The sequence below is a fragment of the Malus sylvestris genome, chromosome 7 (assembly GCF_916048215.2).
Source record: "Malus sylvestris chromosome 7, drMalSylv7.2, whole genome shotgun sequence".
In the NCBI taxonomy this organism is placed as follows: domain Eukaryota; kingdom Viridiplantae; phylum Streptophyta; class Magnoliopsida; order Rosales; family Rosaceae; genus Malus; species Malus sylvestris.
Genome location: NC_062266.1, coordinates 3,736,151 through 3,752,879, shown reverse-complemented (window position 1 = coordinate 3,752,879; position 16,729 = coordinate 3,736,151). Strand labels below are relative to the sequence as shown.

The 16,729-nt window shown below is 37.1% G+C and overlaps 2 long non-coding RNA genes across 4 annotated transcripts; both read right to left on the bottom strand.

Annotated features, from left to right (window-relative positions):
- Positions 1–212: 212 nt before the first annotated feature.
- LOC126629629 (uncharacterized) lies at positions 213–5,647 on the bottom strand. 2 transcript variants are annotated; one of them, XR_007625809.1, is made up of 5 exons: positions 5,118–5,647; positions 4,860–4,968; positions 1,189–3,343; positions 966–1,075; positions 213–655 (listed from the first exon to the last, which is right to left on the bottom strand). It is a non-coding gene; the product is annotated as an uncharacterized LOC126629629 (long non-coding RNA). The 2 variants fall into 2 exon arrangements; XR_007625808.1 differs by having other exon boundaries at positions 1,189–3,250.
- A 3,711-nt stretch (positions 5,648–9,358) lies between these two features.
- LOC126628009 (uncharacterized) lies at positions 9,359–10,623 on the bottom strand. 2 transcript variants are annotated; one of them, XR_007625205.1, is made up of 2 exons: positions 10,218–10,623; positions 9,359–9,904 (listed from the first exon to the last, which is right to left on the bottom strand). It is a non-coding gene; the product is annotated as an uncharacterized LOC126628009 (long non-coding RNA). The 2 variants fall into 2 exon arrangements; XR_007625204.1 differs by having other exon boundaries at positions 9,359–9,893.
- Between the last annotated feature and the right edge of the window lie 6,106 nt (positions 10,624–16,729).

Below are 16,729 nucleotides of genomic sequence, written 5' to 3'. Positions count from 1 at the left end.
CCCAATTTTTCTAAACCATTTCCTTATTTCATTTTGTGTTTAATTTTCCATTTTATTATTAGCTTAACTTACTAGATGAAATCACATATCTAATTTTACATAACACCACAAAAATAAAGAAAAAAAAATGTTGTTTTCTTTATCTACTTAGTCGATTTTAGCATTGTTTTTAATTTTCACAATTATTGGTTAATTATTGCAGGTTGCATACATGGAAAATAAATAGCATCCTATACTTGAATCATGCACTCAGCAGCAAGTCTACATTAACATCAACCACATCTACCCTATGCTAAAATTTAAAGCAATTAACATGAGCATATTCACAGATGCAAGTTTAGGGGTGGTTTTTGCGGATCCAGTGCCATGCCATAATTTTGAACAGTTATTTTCTGCTGCTCAGTTTTACGATGCATGGATGAGGAGTATAGTTAAATCACATATCCATACACCACATGACTGGGTACAGCTTTGATTACTAGATCTACAACAATTACAATTGCAGGGATTCAAAATTTTTCCTCCCAGATGCACAAATTTCGGGTTCATGGAAGATTTTGCCATGATTTGTTCGTTGCAATTGCAGTTTGGGATCTGTGATGACCAAACTCCTCTTCCTTTGGTTTGCTCATGGCAAGCTTCCAGATGCTGGTTCCTTGCACAACAAAAACAAAACAACCAAATTCATTAGTTGTTCAGGAGACAAGACTATTTTTCGGCAGATCTATTACTCATGCATTGGAGTTGAATAGTAAGTCACTTTGTAAGTCTAGAATAGGTTCTTCATTAGTCATCTTCACGGTTCCAGTTCACTTTGTCCACATATATGTTCTCAGAAATGATTCAGGGATTAATTCATTTTGTTTTTCTGAGAGCAAGTATGTTTAGTCCGAAATCTTTACCAATTTGGAGATCCAAAGCTATGTGTTAAGCCAAACAAATGCAGAAGACAGATTTCTTTCTACCTTCCTAATTGCAGAAACCGAGACTTTGGAGTATATTTTGCCTTTGCGGAATTACTGGTTTGGCAGCTTAAGGCGTTCACTTCTCTTGGAACTATTCTGGATCCGAATGTCTTGCACATAAGAAGAAAAAAAAATGGAAAACTGAGTTATGGGCGAATCGAGGATAAATATAGCTATGCTTTGCAGATCAGTCTACATGCTTGAAATCACAAGGGTTTTATACCTTCTGTTTGTCCAAATCTGTGGCCTCCTAGAAGACATCCTTTCTTTTGTTCCGTGCAAACACATGCATGGGTTAGAACTTGCTAAATTTCACCGAAACAATTAAACTTGAAACGAAAGTCACAGAATTTGAGGATGTTTTTGGGTGAGGTGTGTATGTTTTTGGATTAATGGCTACAAAAAAGGATGAAGAGCTAAGAGATAGAGAGTGGGGCTGTTGTGAAATGAATGGGTTGTAAGAATGGGCGTTGGGTATGAGTTAGAGAAATGAGGGCTACTTTTCATATTTTAGAGAGCGAGTGATTGAAGGCATAGGAACATGTGATGTTATATTGGGAATTCTAAGGGTCTCTATGAGTGTCGTTTGAAAATAAGAACGGAAGAGCCATTTGACAATGGATACGAGGAGATGAAAAGAACCGTTGGCTATGGACTCGAGGCAGCTAGGGTATAACATCCCACATCGGCCTACAGAGAAGGGATGATGTGCCTTATATATACATGTCAACCTCCATATAACACGAGGCCCTTTGGGAAATCATTGATTTCAAAGTCCATCGAAACTCCGAAGTTAAGTAAGTTGCATGAGAGCAATCCTAGGATGGGTGACCTATTGGGAAGTTCTCATGTGTGTTCCTAGAAACAAAATTGTGAGGGCGTGGTTGAGACCCAAAGTTGACAATATCGTGCTACGACAAAGTCTAGGCCGGGATATGGTGGAGCCCGGGTCGGGATGTGACAATTTGGTATAAGATCTACTCTACCATTCGGTGCAAGTGTGCCGACCAGGATGTCGGGCCCCTAAAAGGGGTGGATTGTAACATCCCACATTGACCAACGGTGAGGGGGGGTGATGTGCCTTATATGTACATGCCCATCTCCATATATCATGAGGCTTTTTGGGAACCTGCTGGCTTCGGGTTTCATTGGAACTCCGAAGTTAAGCGAGTTCACGCGAGAGCAATCCCAGGATGGGTGACCCACTGGGAAGTTCTCGTGTAAGTTCCCAAAAACAAAACCATGATGGCGTGGTCGGGGCCCAAAGCGGACAATATCGTGCTACGGTAGAGTCGAGCCCGGGATGTGGTGAAGCCCGGGTTGAGATGACACATAAGGTTTCTAGCACCAGTATGGCACGCGTGTGAGCTGCCAATTGGGCTGCAATTTTTTTCTCGCAGCCCACTATCTAATTTTCAAACATTTCATTATGTGCAACCCATCAACAATTAGCCAAATCTTGCATCATTCAACATGTGAGAGGCTCAACATCGTTTGGACTCATCTTCATGAGTTCGAAAAGAAAGAGCAACATAAAATAATAAAGAGAAGAATAACGAAATGGATGACTTGGGGTTTCGAACTGATGAAGATGAGTCCAAACGATGTTGAGCCTCTCACACGCTGAATGATGCAAGACCTGGCCAATTGTTGATGGACTGCACATATTGAAAAGCATGAAAAATATACAGTGGGCCGCAAGAAAAAAATTGCAAGCCAACATAAAACACCCCAATTGGCAGCTCACACGCGTGCCACACACAGGTGCTAGAAACCCTAGTTGTCATTAATCTCACATTGGATGCTTTGCATCCATTTGCCTCAAGCCCAGAGCCAACGGCTCTCTTCATCTCCTCACACCCAGAGCCAAACGGCTCTTCCGTTCTTATTTTCAAACAACCCTCATAAAGACTCTTAGGATTCCTAATATAGCATCATATATCCATATACCATTAATCACTCGCTCTCTATAATATGACAAGTAACCCTTATTTCTCTAACTCAAACCCAACCCCCATTCTTACAATCCATTCATTTCACAGCAACCCCACTCTCTCTCTTAGCTCTTCATCATTTTCTGCAATCACTAACCCAAAAACATACACACCTTCGTGCCTTGATAACCCATCCATGGTGGAGCTTGCTGAAAATCGAAGGTACTAAAGGTAAAACATCCTCAAATCTTATGACTTTCGTTTCAGGTTTATTTGTTTCAGTGAAATGTAGCAAGTTCGAACCCATGCATGTGTTTGTATTTGTATGCGGACACCCCAAACCTTGCAAATCTAAGAAAAACAACACAAAAAACCACCCTAAGTCGCCGCACATCTAGATGACAAACATGAATGCATGCGTATTGATGCGTTAGATGGTTCAGCCTGTGCCAAGTGTAAAAACAGATCATCAAATGACCATCTGTCCCTAAAGTCTTTAAATGTAAGTCATGATGGCAAAACTATTAAGGGTCAGCAACACAAAATCCAAGTGCTTGATGTGCAAAAATAAAAAACAGAATCAACATTGTTTGACAACTATCCAAGCCACCAAAATGACCAAAAACATCTGAATGTCAAAGGCAAGAATAAAAAGTTACAAAGCAGTCCAAGTCGTGAGAAAATACAGCTTGGTAAAAAAATGTGTTAAGTTCAGATTTCAAGTCATTTCCAGGGAAATAAGAGTCTTAGTGGAAAGGCCCTTTCTTAGTTACTAAAGTTTTTCAAAATGGTAACATGGATATCAGGGCTAAGGGCAAAGGTTTCGCATTTAAGGTTAACAAACATCAACTTAAACCATTCATAGGGAAAATTGGTGCAAGCGAGTCTTTGACTCTGAAGGAACCATTAAGCTAGCCACCGGACCTCTCCGACGTCTAACTACAGATTTAAAGTAAAGCGCTTATTTGGAGGCAACCTAATTTTTCTAAACTCTTTACTTTTTTATTTTTCATTTGATATTCCATTTTATTATTGGTTTGACTTTCTAGATGCACTCACATAGCTAAGTTTTCATATCATCACAAAAACAAAATTAAAAAAAAAATCTGCATAAATAAAAAAAAATAGTACCCAAAAAATAAGAAAAATTAAAAAAATAATCCTAAAATCTATTGCTTTTTGTTTTTATGTACCTAATTGATTTTATTTTTTATTATCGCATATTGGTTAATTGCAGGTTGCAACCAGGAAAAACAAGGGCGGATTATCCTATACTGGATCATGCACCAAGCAACAAGTCTACATTAATATCAACCACATCTACACCAAGGTTTTAAAAGGCGCTAGACGCTAGTTGAGCAGCATGTTGGGGCCTAGCGCCTAAGTGGCTAGGCAGGATCTAGGTCGACTAGAAGGATTTGAGTACATCCATTATATTTCGTGTAAATCAGTGTATATGCATACTTAATATATATAATTTCATCATAAATTACAAAATAAAATTACATATGTATTATGATGTATTGGAACATAATGAAAAAATCGGAAACAAGCATATAATGTGTGCTCATTTAAGTATTCAACAAGTTTCTTAAAATTTGTTGAAAAAACATTAAATGCAAATTAAAAGTTATTATTTTCTATTTAAGTGAGTCGTAACCTAGGCGGGTCTGAGCGGGCTAAACAGGTGCCTAGACGGTTTAGGCAGGCGACTCAACTAGTCTAGACGTCATTTCTTAATTTTCAATTGTCCAGGCATTAATCGGGATGGTATACAAGTTTGGGGGTGGTTGTTGCGAATCCAGTACCGTGGCATAATTTTGAGTTCTTTTCTGCAGCTCAGTTTTGCGATGCATGGATGAGAAGAGCACAATTAAATCACATATGCATACACCACTTAACTGAGTACAGCTATTACTACCAGAACTACAACTAAACTTGCTAGGATTCGAAATTTTACCTCTCAGATGCACAGATCTGGGGTTCGTGGAAGCTTCTGCCAGGATCTGTGATATCCGAGACGACAACCTTTCCTTCGTTCTGTGCAGGCCACCAATAATTTTTTTCCCCTACAAAACCAACTTTCAGTTTCAAATTTGGTTTAAATCCGAAATGGGTGTCGTACGAAAGGAAAGGATCAAACGCATGCATTGTAAAATAGTGCTGATCGTGTTCTACATTCGAAGATTAAACGAAAGGGGGATCCATTTTTATGTACCTGAGGTGTAGATCCGCTGAGATTGCAAGCTTGGGGGCGCTGGAACAGCTCTGTGCTCTCGGAGTTGGCGACTCAGGGGGGTTTATCTTGTTGTTTATCTCGGATTTGCAACGATTGGGGTTCCTCACACAGATAAACATTAAATCTTGCTACATTTCATTCCGATACATAAATCTGCAATGAGAAAAAATAAACACAAATGGAGGAGGCATTTAGCTTCATGCATCTTAGCTTTTCATGCTTACTCCACCACGGCTGGATTATAGAGAAACAGAGGTGTGTATGTTTGTTGGGTCATTGGTTGCAGAGCGGATGAAGAGTTTAGAGAGATGAAGGTTTGCAATAATGGGCGTTGAGAGAAGAAGGTTTGCAATAATGGAGAGCCATTTCTAATTTTTAAGGAGAGAGAAGGCTGAGAGTAATGAGAGATCTCTCTCAATTACTAGCGAGAGAACGGCGTGTCAAAACATAATCAGAAATTGAGAGAAAAGTATAAAGGGCATCCGATGTTGGATTAAGGCAGCTAGAGTTTCTGGTGTTCGTGTGTCGTGCGTCGTTCGTGTGAGCAGCAAAATGGGCTGCTTTGCGTCTATTTTCGTGGGCCATTCTTCATGTCGTTATTTGGTTTTCCACGGCAATGCATGGCTCCCCAAGACCTTGGATCCGTTCATGTCGTTACTTGAGTTCCATGCCTATGTATTTTTATTTAATTGTTTATGATTGATTGCATACATGCTTTGAATTAATGATCATTGTTTTAAATTATCTAATTGTCTTAATGTCTGATCACCATTATGATCTTTAAAAAAGTAATTTGATGCAATTTTAGTCTGAAGGTTCCCTGAAATTGACGCTGGCTTCTTATGATTAATAACTGTAATTTCACTTAAGATGAACACCACGTCTTAAGGGTTGCATGATTTTTCAAGGGGTTTTCATAAAACATAATGAGTCTCTCGTGTTCATATTTGATCCAAACGTCCAATGCTAGATATACCTAACCTTCAAAGTGGCATATGTAGATCATAAGTAATTGGTAAAAATTCATATGATTGCTAGGTGATGGTGGAACCCTAGTGCTTTTATAAATTGGTATTTAAAACTCTTTTATTTTATTGTATTCGTTTGGGGGAAATTTATTATTAGTTGTTAATTAAAATTTCAAAAGTCAAAATCTCTTTTCTCAATTTTTAATTCTAAAGTTAATTAGGAATTGTTTTTACATAAATTATTAAAATAGTTATTGAGGAGAACGACCTTCCATGAGCATTTGTACTACAATAATATTGTATTCTTGCAAGTATTTTGTGTGATTTTAACCTTCTTTTCATAGACGGTAAAAATCCTATCAGGAGGCTCCCAACAAACTGTTTTGTGGGTGTTGTCAGATTAGGCCATCTTCAACTAATCCGGCCAGAGGATCATAAGGTTGAAAATAGCATGAAATGACACAAAACCGTTTCCAACCGAAGGCTAGGCCAACGGGTTTGTGGGCCTCATCGTGTCAAAACCAGCCAATCAGGTCCGTGGGCTAGCCATTTCCAACTAGCCAGCTAGCACGATGAGCAAGCGCACTTTTTTTTTTGTGGACATTTTTTTTGCCCAGCCCGTTTGTGGGCCTTACTAAATGTCTTCATTTGTATGTTTTGTTATCTCAAATATCAAGGATAAATAAGAACCAGAAGGCAATAATTGAGGAGAGATGCAGGATCCAACATGCCAAGTATATTTAAATCATATTAGCAGTAACAGAACCACATCACTTTGGTCCCTAACATTTCAAATCAATAAAAGTGGTCCTTGATATTATCCATCATCCATCATTTTGGTCATTCCGTTAAAAACTCCGTTAAGTGTCTCGGAGCTCTTGGTCGGAAGTTTGGGCAATTTTCAAAGTTTCGTAACTCAATTGTTTCTTAACCAAATTCGACCCATAATATATCAAAATGAAGATAGGAAAGTGTAGAATAAGATTATACCTATTTGGAAGCCCGAGAGAAAACTGGTCCGAGGGAAAACTGGAAAACTAGCCGAAAACTGGGTAAACTTTAAACATTCATAACTTCTTCAATACTCAACGAAATCAAGTGATTCAAAAATAAAAATCATATTTCTCGATGAGACAAAGAGAATGGTACCTTTGTAGACGGCTAAATCACTGTGGTTTGGCAAAAAAATGGCTCGAAAGCGGCTAACTTGAGACCAAGACATCCACTTTTGAGCCATTTTTAGGCCAAATCACGGAAATTTTGGCCATACAAAAGGTACCATTCTCTTCATCTCATTGAGAAGTATGATTTTTGTTTTTGAATCACTTGATTTCGTTGAGTATTGAAGAAGTTATGAACGTTTAAAATTTACCCAGTTTCCGGTGAGTTTTCCAATTTTCCCTCGGACCAGTCAATTTTGAGGCTATTTTCCGGTCATCACCGATAGCCATTGGCCTTCCAAATAGATATAATCTTATTCTACACTTTCCTATCTTCATTTTGATATATTATGGGTCGAATTTGGTTAAGAAACAATTGAGTTACGAAGCTTTGAAAATTGCCTAAACTTCCGCCAAGAGCTCCGGGACACTTAATGGAATTTATAACGGAATGACCAAAATGATTGATGGTGGACAATCTCAGGGACCACTTTTATTGATTTGAAATGTTAGAGACCAAAGTGATGAGTTATGCAAATCTCAATGACCATTTTAGCTATTTAGCCCTAAACAATTTAATGTCCTTTTTAGGTCCTCAACATCTAGAAATAAAAGTTGGCTAATGATCAAATCCGCCGTCACGTCAACGACCTGCCCACCGGTAGAAATATGAAGAGAAAATTAAAAAAAGCAACCCTTCCTATTCACAAGTTTAGTCCTTTTGTAAATAAGAAACACAAACACACACAGTAATCCCATCAAATTTTGAACTAAACTTTCAACAAACAGTAAAGAGTCCAAATTTCACAAGTAGCTGCAAAACCCATGTCGAAAATATTCGATGTTGAAGCAAGAAAACCCAAATTAAGAAAGAAAGAGAACTTGAGAACCTAGAAAGATGATTCTTTGACGGAGAAGCATATTGGTGGTATCGAGCTCTTCGAATCTAGGCAACCTTGGAGCTAAAGTAGTAGCTGAGGGAAAATCCCAGTTGCTCGACAAAGGTTAGTCGTAGGGGAGACGAGCTTTTCATGGCCTTAATCAAACAAACGCCATTGTTTCTCCGACGAAAATTGATAATACCATTGCTGTTGAGGGCAGTGCCCTTCACAATAGGTGAAATGGGCACTTGGGTTTGTGAAGAGCACAGTGGCCTTAAAGTTGTGGCTACGTACGTCATCATCAGACTCCTCTCTCAATCTCTGTGAGTGTGTTTTCTCTATTCTTCGTCTCTGACCCTATTTTTCTAAATTCGGTTTTTTAAACTCTTTGAAATATTATTCATTGTTTAACTACCACAACATCATGATTTTCAACGGATTTTCGAGAAATTAGTATGAAACAATACTCTGGGTACCCTCAAATATGACGAGTTCAAACTCGTCCCTCGATAACTGAAATCCATCGCTAATCGCCAAAAGATTGAGACGACGATCATTGAGATATTATGAATCTCTTTTAAAAAATCGAAGATGAGCTTTTGCGTAAGGTTCGTTCCTAGTTGATCGAACCTGGTCTCAGTGCCAAGGAGAGCCTTGAGAGAAATGGTGAGAACAAGCATGCCACTATCAAAGGCTTTTAACCGAATGTTTTTATGAGATTGCACTACTACAAAACCATTTATTAGTGGCGCTATGATAACTGACAAGAAATATGTATTATTGTCGGATATTAAGCAAAATTCGATAGAAAATGATGCAGTGGCAGATATTATAGCGACAGATTTGCCAGCGTTAGGAAATGAATTTTTCGACATAAAATACTCTAAAACCGACAGAAAATGTGTCGGATATAACATACAGTAAATATAAAACTGATAGAAAATATAAAATCGACTAAAATTGTGTCGGATATAACCGACAAAAAATATATAAAACCGACAGGGAATATATTAATAATATAACTAAGTGAATTTCTGTCGGATAAAACCGACAGAAAATATATTAATAAAAATAATAAAAAGGGCATAAGAGCATTCTCCTTTCTCCTTCTCGTTGAGCATTCTGTGAAAGGCATTGATCCTTCACATCCTCGAGGACTTATATTCGCAAATAGTACTGTGAAAGGCAAGATCTTAAACTACACAATAGTCTTTGCCAACCTCAAAAAACAAAGGACAAACATCTCATTGGAATCCCCAGTCTAACGTTGATCTGTCTCACAAATACAAGGTCAAGAAGAAGGGAAAAGGCATACATCAACTGAACATTGTGTTTGATAGCAGAAGATGGAACCTGACAGGACTAGGACCATGGCAATAGACGCTACAATCCAAATAAGAGGACGAGCTATACTTTCCTTTTGAATTCCCATCTGCAGCTCAGAAAATTGTTTCTTGATACTTTCAAAGATTGGTTTTCTTATAAGACTGTCATATGGTAATTGTGGTAAATCAAGAGATTCCTCTCGTATTCTCAACGAAATTGCAAGTTGAGCAGAGATTAAAATTGCAAATAAAAGAAACATGGTTCTGGGCAGCGTTTTCATCAAGAAATATCCACCTATTAAGTTGCCAAGGATTCCACCAGCAGCTTCTGCCATGAATGCTTAAGACTAGAGGCCAGTCATATTTTTCTCTTGGCCATACTCTGCAGCAAGAGCATCCTGTGCTACTTCTGTAACGGATTCTCCAAGAGTACTCAGAAGAACGCATGCCATAAGGTTAGGAAGAGCTCGAATGGAAGAGAAAACAGAAACACAGAAGAGAAAACCCACATCTTCCATAAATAGAAAAGTGAAGAAAAGCATGGAGATCCCAAATCACACACAGCATTCAAACATCAAACATTTACACAATCAACGGAAACGACACAAAATTTCCCAAGCATGACAATAAGAACAATCAATACCCAATTCCAACTCCTTTCACAAACTACTACAAATTTTCAACTTTTTCCTTAAAATTAAAAATTAAAATGCAAGATTGAAGCTCAGGGTAGAGTGAAACATACAAAAGAGAGGAAGCGAGAACAACATTAGCAGCCCTTTCGCCTCTGTAAGCCCAATCAACATCGTCTCTCTTCTCCAAAACGACCTCCATATCTTGCCGTTGGCCACGTTTCAGCTGCTCTCCGTCACCACACATTCCAAAAATCCCATCTTTCCCATTTCTTCAAATACCCAAAACCAAAATTCTGAAAAAATAAAAAATAAAAAATTTGCATGTACCTGATTGATGAGATAAGATTTGGGTTTTTTCCCTCTTCGTCTTCCAACATTGCTCTGGTTTTTCTCTTCTATTTTTATCTTATTCGTAAATTAAAAGGAGAAGGGAGAATGCTCAACAAAAAATATAAAAAGCAGGACATGCGGAGAGGAGAAAAGGGGGAAGGAAGGGGAGGAGAGAAAGCCAGTGCAAGGAAGAGATTGAGGGGGTTTTAATGTGGAAAATTTTCATTACTGTCGGTTAAAACCGATAGAAATATTTTTTTAAAATAAAAATTGACATAAAAAAATGGCGGTAAAAATCCGCCCAAATTCCCTTCCAAATTTTTAAATTCTCTCCCAAAATTTTAAATTCTCCCTCAAAATTTTGTTACGATTTTAAAAAATAAAATAATAATTGTTTGGCTTAATAAATAAATAAATACTATGTATTTAAATAGAATACGTTTTTAAAAATTAAATAAATAATTGTTTGGTTTAATAGATTACCCATGTAAAATATGCAATAAAGAAACAAAAAGATAACTGTACAATGAAAATGTCATCACACAAACTAAATATGGTCTAATCAATACTTGAAAAACATAAATAAAAAATTAGCACAAATTACTTTTTCCACTTCAAAATTTAGGCAAATTTATGCATTCTACAAAACTAGTTTCAATGATCTAACCATCAAACATGTTTGTAGATACTACAAGATTGCATACGTAAAAAATCGTAAAAAAAAACACATTCAGAGATTAGGTAACGGAACAAAAGTTTTCGACGGTTATAAACGAAAAATCACAATTTAACGGTTATTTTAGCTTCGATTTTGATCATTTTTTACAACTACACTCCTCGACCCTATAAGAATACATTGAACGAATTCGATCTTCAATTTAAAATATTTACACTCGTGGATACCACAAAATCTTATTTTATACTTAACAGAAGTATAATACTAATTATAAGTGTTTCTTTAATTTACCGGTTTGACGCGATATGCATTCTACGAAACTTTTTACAACGATCAAACCGTCAAATTTATTTGTAAACACTCCGAGATTGCATACGTAAAAAATCATAAAAAACAAACATTCATAGATTATGTAACGGAAACAAAAGTTTTCGACGGTTATAAACAAAAAATCACAATTTAACGGTTATTTTACCTCCGATTTGAATGATTTTTTACAGCTACACTCCTCAACCCTATAAGAATGTAATGAATAAATTTGATCTGCAATTTAAAATATTTACACTGGTGGATACCACAAATTCTTATTTTATACTTGATGGGGATGTATAACATTAACTCTAAGTGTGTGTTTAATCTACTGTTTTGATGTGATACGCATTCTACGAAACGTTTTTCAATGATCCAACTGTCAGACTTGTTTGTATACACTATGAGATTGCATACGTAAAAAATCACAAAAAATAAACATTCAGAGATTAGGTAACCAAACAAAAAATTTCAACGGTTATAAACAAAAAATCACAATTTAATGGTTATTTTAGCTCCGATTTTGATGATTTTTATAGCTACACTCCTCAACCCTATAAGAATGCATTGAAAGAATTCGATCTTCAATTTAAAATATTTACACTATTGGATACCACAAAATCTATTTTATACTTGATGGGGAAGTATAACATTAACTTTAAGTGTTTGTTTAATCTACCGTTTTGATGCGATACGCATTCTACGAAATGTTTTTCAATGATCCAACCGTCAAATTTGTTTGTATACACTCCGAGACCGCATACGTAAAAAATCACAAAAAGCAAACATTCAGAGATTAGGTAACATAACAAAAGTTTTTGACGGTTATATCCGACAGGGCCATGAGTGAAAAAAAAAACATTTAAAATATGTGTTTATTTATTTATTTTTAATCAATACAACATTTTAAAATAATAAAATCATATATGATAGAGTACACCATATCTTCTTGTGTGTTTATGTGCCAGACAATGTGTTTTGTGACGCATTGAAAAAACTTGTTTGAATTTCTTTGTATTTTGTTGCTTGCCTGTGCGGGAACATAATCCTTATTACAAAAATGATAGAGCTTCATATTGTAATATGTTGTTATTATTCCCTCAGAAAATTTATAGCTCGTGGGAAATGAGTTCATTAGACTTTGTCATGAGTGATTTTTTTAAAAAAAATATGTGTTTATTTATTTATTTTAATCAATATAACATTTTAAAATAATAAAATTTTCATTTATGTCGGTTATAACTGCCAGAATACAAAATAATAACCACCAAAAAGTAAAATAATAAAATAGTCAATTTCTGTCAGTTATAACCGCCAACATTAACTTCAAAACCGCCAGAATCTGTCAAAAATATTTAAAAAAAAAAGATTCAAAAATACTGTCGGTTATAACCGATAGTATTTTTTTTATATCCGCCAGGACTTTATGTCGGATATAACCAACAATATTTTTCTAATATCCGCCACTAATTAAATGATGTGTTAGATATAATTTATCCAACATGATTTTTCTAATATCCACCACCATCATCCACCACCTAAAGCTAATATTGTAGTAGTGTTGACCTAGGTTCAATGTGTGAACCAAACGATAGAGCACTCAATGAGACGTTGGCTCAATTACGTTCTTCTTATGCCTTGAAGATCGAGGCCTTAAAATTACAGATTGCGTAAAATGTAAATAAAGAATGCAAAAAGAAATAAAACTGGTTTTAATCATTCCATTGCTGAAACAAAATACAATTCTCGAAATGAAATGTATGAACTACAAGCCAAATTATGTAAAATAGAGCAAGAATATATTTTGCGAATGTGTGTTTTCTTCTATTGATATGAAGAGAAGAATATTTGACTAAGAAGTAAACTATCCTACTTTCTAGGTATACAATAGGAAAATAAACTTATACAAATCAATTACAAAATTGTTTCCTAAACTAAGCCAAGATATCGGGAATGATATCGTTGACTTCTCTACACTCCCCCTCAAGTTGGAGAGTGGATATCTAGAACTCCCAACTTATGTATAATGGACAAGAAAGATTCCTTCCCCAATGCTTTCGTGAATACATCTGCAAGTTGGTGTGAAGAGGGAACAAATCGTGTGACAACTAAACCATCTTGTATTTTATCTCGAATAAAGTGGCAATCCATCTCTATATGTCTAGTCCGCTCATGGAAAACTGGATTGGCAGCAATATAAAGAGATGCTTTGTTGTCATAATGTAATAAGGCCGGTTTTGGATGCAACAAACCCAAGTCCTTTAGAAGATATCAGAGCCACAATAGTTCACAACAAGTTCCAGTCATGGCTCTATATTCGGCTTCAGCTGATGACAAAGACACGGTTTTTTGTGTCTTGATCTCCAAGAAATCAATGAAGAACCCAAAAAAACACAATACCCTATGGTTAATCTTCGTGTCGTAGGGCATCCTGCCCAATCTGAATCACAATATGCACTCAAGGTCAAGTCATTTTTAGAAAAGAAAAATAAACCTTATCCATGAGTACTCTTTATGCATTTCAAAACTCAGAGAGCTACTTCCATGTGTGGACAACGAGGTTCATGCATAAATCTACTTAACACATGCACTGAATATGTTATGTCCGGCCTAGTAATCGTTAAATAGATCAATCGATCCACCAACCTTCTATACTGTGCCGGATCTTTAAGTAACTTACCATTGTCTGAAAGTTTAAGATTATGCTCCATGGGAAACTCAATTGGGCGAGCTCCCAAGATACCACCATCCCTCAGAATCTCTAAAGCATACTTACGTTGAGAAATGAAAATTGCATTCTTTGATCGTGACACTTCGATGCCTAGAAAGTATTTCAAGTCACCAAGGTCCTTGATTTTGAAACGACTATTAAGGAATGTTTTGAGAATGCTAATGGCATTAGGATCATTCCCAATGATCAAAATATCATCAACATAAATTAAGAGTGCTGTAAAAGACTTGCCTCGCTGCCTTGTGAACAAAGAATAATTTGCCTTTGATTGGACATAACCAACACATTGAATAGCTTTGGAAAACTTGGCAAATTATTGATGAGATGTTTCCTTCAGTCCATATAAAGATTTGTTAATGCGACATACTAAATTCTCCCCCTGTCGTCGGAGACCCGGAGGAGGAAGCATATATATTTCTTCATGAAGGTCACTATGAAGAAATGCGTTGTTGATGTCAAGTTGATGGAGAGACCAGTGACAAGAAACAGCAAGAGCTAAGAGGCAGCGAACAGTAATCATTTTAGCAGTGGGAGAGAAAGTATTATAAAGGTCAATACCTTCAAGCTGTGTGTAACCCTTGGCAACCAAATGAGCTTTATAACGCTTAATGGAGCCATCTGAAAGAAGCTTGATTTTGTAGACCCAACAACAACCAATGGGAGATTTGCCAACGGGAAATGGGATAAGAGTCCACGTATGATTAGCTTCCAAAGCCTGTAATTTATAAGCCATGACAGCCTACTAATGGGGAGAAGCACCAGCCTCGGTATAAGTCTGGGGTTCAACCTGTTGAGTGATAGTTGCAAGAAAAGATTGTTGTGCAGGTGAGAATCGATGATAAGTGAGATAATTAGCAAGTGGATAACGTGTACCTATATTAGAACCAGACGACTAAGACGATGGAGGATTTGGTTGGGTAAGCTTAAGAGTAGGGCATTCATAGTCTCGTAACCTTGGAGGCGGTGAGGAGTGACGGCTAGAGCGGCGAAGCATCAGTTTAGGAGGTGTAATAGGCACAAATGAGGCAGAAAGGGACTCGGAATGAGCTGCATCAGGAGGGAGGTGAAAATCTGCAGAAGACTTGGGTGGTGAAGAAGAAGAGTCCCTAGGGCACGATAAGGTAACATCGGGAGTCTCAGGTAAATAGGGTGTAGGGGTAGGCAGTGGTGTAGAGGTAGGTGAAGTAGAGGATGTAGGCAGTGGTGTAGTGGTGGGTGAAGTAGAGGATGGAGAAGAATGGTAATGGAAAATATGTTCATGAAAAACAACATCTCAGTTAGTAAAAAATGTATGAGTGGTAAGGTTGTAAAGTTTGTATGCCTTTTGACCAACGGGATACCCAAGGAAGGCATATTTGTAAGCTCGGGAGGCAAATTTGTGGGAAAGATGGGTGTTGGTTACATAAGCAAGAAATTCGAATACTCTAAGGTGGGAAAACGAAGGTGGTTTGGATTGGAGTACAAGCGTTCAAAGGGCGTACGATGAGAAATGATTAAGGTAGGAAGACGATTAATGATATGAACAGCCATAAGTACACATTCACCCCAAAAGGAAAAAGGAAGGCTAGCTTGGAAACACAAAGCATGAGCAATTTCAAGTATTTGACGATGTTTGCGCTCGACTACCCCATTTTGTTGGGGTGTATAGACACAAGAACATTGATAAATGACCCCATGATCTTGGAAGAAACCACGAAGGGAAAAAAATTCTCCACCATTGTCTGTCTACTCTTGTTTGGCAAATGGATGTATTAAACTGAGTTTGAACAAAAGAGAAAAAAATCCTTGAGGATGTGTTGTGTTTCTGATTTGTGTTGCATAAGGAAAATCCTGTGAAATGAGAGTAATCATCTACTATAGTTAAGAAATATTTTGCTCCAGAAAATGAGGCAATTTTATAGGGATCCCAAATATCACAATGGATTAAAGCAAAAGGTTTTGTAGTTGTAATGGAACTGATATTAAAAGGTAAATGACCTTGCTTGGCTAAGGGCAAACATCACAAGCATTATTGGATTGAAAAGGAAAATGCAACAGGTGTTTCGACATGAAATCTAGCCTAGAAGGTGATAAATGACCCCAAACGTCGATGCCACAACTATGTAGGTGAGAGAACAAGGTCGCAGACTCAGTGTGAGCTCCCAGAGGCGGTGGAAATCAATGCCGCCAAATAGTAGAGTCCGCCGCATTGCTTACCCAAACCAATCACCTTCTTCGTCGCCAAGTCTTGTATAATGCACCACGAAGGGAAAAAATTACAGAACAATGCAATCCACTTGTAATTCAACTCACAAACATCAAATATACTTTAAAAGTTGGCACACACAACACATCTAGCAACAAAAAAGTAGAACTCAAAGGAACATTCCCAGTGGAGACTATGTAAGCTTGCTCTCCACTTGGTAATAAAACTGGTGACAAAGTGGTGTTTTTGACACCATCAGGAAGCAAAGCTGGTAAGGAGGTTATATGGTCTGTTGCACCACTGTCGATTATCCATCGACGTAAAGGCAAAGGAGATTTCGACAAACTTGTCTTCATGGCAGCGACATTAGCTTTTGGAAGAACAAAGACGT